Raw genomic sequence first — 6,000 nt, 5'->3', positions numbered from 1 at the left:
TCATATTTCTTTTAAAAAAATTACAAAAACCCCAAAATAGTAACTTTTTATAGAGTTGATCTACACTTTAAATTCGTTAATGTCACTCTCCCCTCACCATTGCACCGCTGTCACCTAGTCATGGATTCTAAAAAAAAAAAATTGGGACATAATCAATAGAAAATAATGAACGTTGACTAATCGTAAATATATCTGTTAAAAGAGTTTAAAGGTGTTGTAGTGATCTATTACATGAAATAATATTTTGACCGATAAGCAAGTTTTATATAGTGTGAAAAAAAAGGTCTAATTGTGTGACAGTTAGGGTTTTATGTAAAAAGAGAATATACTGGAGAAAAAAAGAGAAGAAAAAAAGAATTTTAATCTATCATTTTGAATTTTTATAAGAGATAATAGTTTGGACAAATCAAGAAAAAGTTTCTTTTAATTTTCCTTTTGAAAAACATAAATCATTGAATAATTAGTATTTTTATAATTCTTACATTAATGTGTTAGCGAATAGCATTTTTTAAAAAATTGTTTTTTAATTAAAAAATAAAAAAATTAGTTGAAATTTTTGGAACTCTCACAAGGCTTTTCACGAAAAGTCCCTTTACTATAATATGTAGTATAAATATATATATATATATATATATTAAATCAAACCATAAATTAACCTAGATACTCTAATTTATTACTATAAAATTACCTTAATATATTATTTAAGGCAACTCTATCTCTTTTTTATTTTCTTTAATTATTAATCAATTATCTTACTTATACACTATTAAATTTAAAAAGTGAGTTAAAAATATAGACTTTTATATCATTTTCTATCAAAATTATATTTTTATTATCAAAATGAATTCAACTCAATTCTTGTTTTTAACTTAACTCAAAAGTGTCTTTGGGCTAAAAAAGGGAGGGAATCAACTCCGTTGATTATTTTTCTTCGCTTTCCATCTTTCTTTATAGATTTTGATTTAGCCATTACATATAATTATAGGGGAATTTTTTTTAAGATTTTTTATATTAAGATTTTATAAAATAAAAAACATATAATATTTTTATAATAGTTAAGGTTTTTAACATTTTTACAAAGAAAATTTGAGACAATTTTTTTGCCTGACTCAAAGAAATTTCACCCCGATTCAAAGAAATTTTAATTTTCACAGAAAATAAATTTCTTTGAGTCGGGTGAAAATTCTTTGATTCGAATTTTCTCTAAAAAATGTTGAGGGACCTTAACTAATAAAAAATATATATTTTGAACCTCTCTTACTACACAAAATTAGAAAGAGATGTTTCATTAATTTTTTCATAATTATATGTAATGGCTAAATCAAAATGTATGAAAAAAAATAAAATAAAAAAGCACTTATGGTTATTTGAAAATAACGTTCTAATCATTTTTTTTTGTATTCAAAACTTGGTGAATGGATTATGGATATATAATTTTTTTTTTCTTTTCAAAGGATGATAAACAATGGCGGAGTCAAGATTTTGGCTCAGAAAAAGCACCATTGAATAAAAATCTTAACAAAATTTACAATCCAATTTAACTTTATTTTTACTAGTATATAACTCGTGCTCTGCACGGGATTAAACATTGATAAATTTATTTTTAAATTAATTAAGATAATTAAAAAAAAGCTTAAGTAAGTTTTAACTTCTTTTTTTTTTTAGGACAAAGAGAGTGTTTGAAATTAGCTTTCTAAGTGGGTTTTTTTTTTTTTTTTGACTTTTTTAAAAGATTTAAAAAACTTAATGAATTTAAGAATGAGTTTTTTAATTGTATGGGAAAATACAAATAAGTGTCGTCATATTTTTATTTTTTACTTAAATTTTCCATTTTCTCCTTCAAAAGGTATAAATATTTATGCACTCACTCACAAGAATTAGTTGGTCTTTTTAAACTAGTACAAAGATTTCCTAACTTTAGTTTTTTTTTGTTCATGCCAAACACATTTTAGCTCTTTTTAATTTCTTGATTTTTTTAATAAAAAAGATAACATCTCAGACATGGCATGAGTTCCACAATTTTTATTTATTTATTTATTTTTGTTGCTATTAATATTTTTTCCTACATATTATATAACAAATAGATATATAATAATTCAATTTTTTTTAGAGTGTCATATAATAATTCAATTGATAAAACTAAAATAAATGAATTTTCTAAAATTACAAAAATTATATCTTCGGTCAAGTATAATCACATTATCTACGAAATTCATAATTATAATTCATCCTACCACAGCTTATCAAGTGATATAATAATCTTATCTTCATTTTTTTCTTTTTTCCTTTTTTGTCTCTTTTAAATTTTTATATTTATTTCAGTATGTACATTTGGAAATATTTTTGTATTAGTAACATTTGATTTCTCAATTGATAGAGTATGATAAATTTGAATTGACCATAAAGTGTAACGGTATTTTTAAAATTGGGTCCAGCTTGTCTCAAGTTGATATCAAGACTGGACCCGTCCACTCCGACCCATGGGGCCCATTTTTTGGGCCCGTTTTGATAATCTGAACCGTCAATATGTAGAACTCGTCGAGTACTATATACTTGTAAAAAATCACATTGATCGGATATCAATAGTTATGTGATCAAATCAGTTTTGTATAAAAAAAAATGGACGGTGAAAAAATTAACGGTTGCTAAAAAAACTATTTTGTTCACATAGCTATCGATATCCGATCAACGTAATTTTTTACAGGCATATAGTACTCGACGAGTTCTACACATTGACGGTTCGGATTATCAAAATGGGATCCGTGGTGGGCTCTCACAAGCCCAACAGCACGGTCCAAAGCCACTGCCTTTAAAATTTTATGAGATGATCGAGGTACCTAGGCCATGTTAGATTTATGTCAATCAACACAAATTAAAGAGTTACTTGACCAATTTATTTATGTATATATTTTTCAAATTGATAAACATATATCGTTAGTAATTTTTTGTTTCATTATAAAATGTCCATATTTATGCATATTTAATAGTTTTGAAAAAACAGATTAAATGTAATAATTTTCTTATAGTGTTGTAATTATGGTCATAACTTCATTAGGAAAAGAAAAACTATATGGAACTTCTGAAATAATGTTCTACACTAATTGTTAATTAACACATATTATTATGTCATAAAATATTAAAAAAAAAAAAGAGTAGTGATACACAAATATAAAATCAATACAAAAAATTATTAATAATGGTTTTGTTGGATTTTGATTTTTCACTTTATCATAAATGACACATTTTGGGATAAAATTTTGTATAAAAATTCTAGTAAAATAATATTTTCCCAACAAAAAATGGTTATAAGCAAAAAAAAAAAAAAAAAAACAAACAAACAAACAAACAAACAAATAATGATCAATAGAGACTAGAGGGTCGAGAGGGAAATGATACACAACGTATGAAATATAAAAACAAAAAATGATCAGAAGTTTATAAAAAAAAAAAATTTAAAAGTAAAAAGAGAAAAAATTGTGTACCTAAAGGATGAAAAAGTCTCTTTAAAGAATTTAAGAGACTAAATATAAGTTAATTTTCAATTGTCTCATAAAAATAGAGAAAAAATAATGAGTTGTATCACTATATGAATGTAATATTTATAGGATGAGGAGGGCATAAATGATTTGAAGAATGTGTAATGTATGATGGCTAAAATTTTTGGGTAAGAGAAAGAATTTGTTGGAGAAAGAGTGCACAAGAAGGATCTTCTACATTTTTCCTTTTCTAAATCATAAATTATGGAATCATTATAGAAAATAACAAATTATGAAATTTTTTTATTTTTAAATTCTTTTTTAGACTTAAAAATTTTAAAATTTAGTATGAGATGTTAGAGCACAAAATCAACAAAGCGCACTTGATCCATAAATTTAAATCTCAATTTTGTTTATTCAAAAGTTCAGGAACTAAAATAATTTGTCCAAAAACACAAACTCAAGCAAAATTACCAAAATAACCTTCTATATATATGGATATATATATCTTGTACACACGGTTCCAAAAACCCTAAACATACATACACACTCCACTCTCTCACTCTCTGTCTCTTCTCTCTACTCTTCAACAGCCGACTAGTGACAGCACCTCCTCCGTCGCGTCGACAGCACCTTCTCTGCCGCGGTCCTCTCCTTCTTCCATCGCTGCCGCTGTTCGGCGAGCTTGTCGCGTGCCACCGTAACAGGCTCGTCACCGACGCAAGGCTAGAATAATGTCTTCGGAAGGTCACCGGGGAGAGAGCTTCTCTTCGAAACGTCACCAGAGACGAGATCACCACCGGATTCCTTTGTATGTGTATATATCTTAGTCATCCACCATCACCAAATTTCGATGGCCATTGAGGGTGTTTGTTTGGGCTTTTTTTAGCGAACTTATGACTTTTGGCTTTTGAAAAGCTATTTTGAACTGTTTGGTTAAACTTATTTCAAACAACTTCTGATTCTAACAACTTATTTTAAGTCAAAAAAGCTAATTCTGATAAACTGCTCACCCTTTACTTTTGATTATCAGCTTCTGCTGTGGACATATTAATTTACGGTTATACTCTTAAATTTTTTTTATTTTTTATTTTTTTAAAAATAGAAAAAGATCCAAATGGACTATAGAATACTATCATTATTTTTTTTTATGAGAAATATAGACAAGTAGTGAATAACAAAAAATAAAAACTAATTAAAAAAGTTACTTTACAACTTATTTAACAAACACTTCTCAGTAACTTAAATCTGTAATCCAACAGGTACACCAAACAAATTAGCAGCTTCTGATTAAAGTCATAATCTATAATATGTTAACTTATAATCTATAATTTGTTTTAACAACTACACCAAACGGGGGCCATTGTCAGGAACACCGCCAATCCAAGGCTGATTGTATTGAATCTGGCTTCTCTTTCACTAATCTCACTGAAACATCTCAGATCTACCGATGATAAGGATGATTCTCGCTCTTTCCCTCTCCATATTCTTTCTTTTTCTCTTCTTTCTCTCTAATCTTTCAAAAGAATTTGAGATCTGAGTTGAATCTGCTCTCTAATCTCTAAAATTAGGTTTTTATTTGATAGAAACTTCTATGAGTAAATTTGTTATATAAATACAACCTGTAGTTTTTGTGACTTTTACTTGATATATGCTAGGACTCTCAAGTTTGCTAAAATATGATTAGGCCGCGTTTGGCAACCTTTAATTTTAGTAAAAAGAGTCAAAAAATTATTATAAGCTGTTATACTACTCTCTTCATTTTTTTGCACATTAGCATTATTTTGTAAAAAGTCAAAAAGTTATTAAAATAGCATGTTTCCAAATGAGACCTAATCTGCAATTATTGTGCCTAGTTTTTTTTTTTATTTATTTAATTTTTTTTTTTTTGGAAATGTAACATTATTAAATCTGCAGATCTTCGTGAAAACCCTCACAGGAAAGACCATCACCCTCAATGATCTTCAAATAGAGATTGCCGTGAAGATAATGGGTTGGATCTGGAGTGACAATGGACTGGATTTGTTTTTTTTTCTTTCATTTCTGCATTCAAGTAGTTGTAGAGTTGTTTTGATCATCATACTATGTTTGAAAAATGGAAATTGTAAGCAGATTAGGGTTTGTTGTTGTTATTGTTGATGATGATGATGATGATCAAACTAAAATAGATAATTTTTTGTTTTTGTTTTTTTGTTGAACAGATAAGGTTGAGAGAGAGGGAGAGAGAAGAAAGATTTGAATAGATAATAAAATATGCTTAAAATTTGAACGGATAAAAAAATTAAATAGAGAATAAAATAAATTTAAACAAATAAAAAATTGAACATATAGTTTTAAACAGATAGGTGAAAAAATTGAACAGGTAATAATATTTTGATAGATATTTGAACAGATAAGGGCAAAAATTTTGAACAGATAGAGAAAATTTTGAACAGACAAGCAACAGGTAAAAAAAAAAAGTCAACATATAAATTAAGGAGTAAAATTGAAAATAAAATGTCTTTCAAAACTAATAAAAGAATTT

At 26.9% G+C, this 6,000-nt stretch overlaps 1 long non-coding RNA gene across 1 annotated transcript; it reads left to right on the top strand.

The window, feature by feature from the left end:
• The first annotated feature begins 4,008 nt into the window (after positions 1-4,008).
• On the top strand, positions 4,009-5,608 carry LOC114309805 (uncharacterized). Its single transcript, XR_003645860.2, has 2 exons — positions 4,009-4,287; positions 5,394-5,608. It is a non-coding gene; the product is annotated as an uncharacterized LOC114309805 (long non-coding RNA).
• Positions 5,609-6,000: the final 392 nt, after the last annotated feature.

This window comes from Camellia sinensis, chromosome 10, assembly GCF_055761805.1.
Source record: "Camellia sinensis isolate YWXY chromosome 10, ASM5576180v1, whole genome shotgun sequence".
Taxonomy (NCBI): domain Eukaryota; kingdom Viridiplantae; phylum Streptophyta; class Magnoliopsida; order Ericales; family Theaceae; genus Camellia; species Camellia sinensis.
Note: the sequence above shows the minus strand (reverse complement) of the source record. Positions and strands in the feature narration are given on the sequence as shown.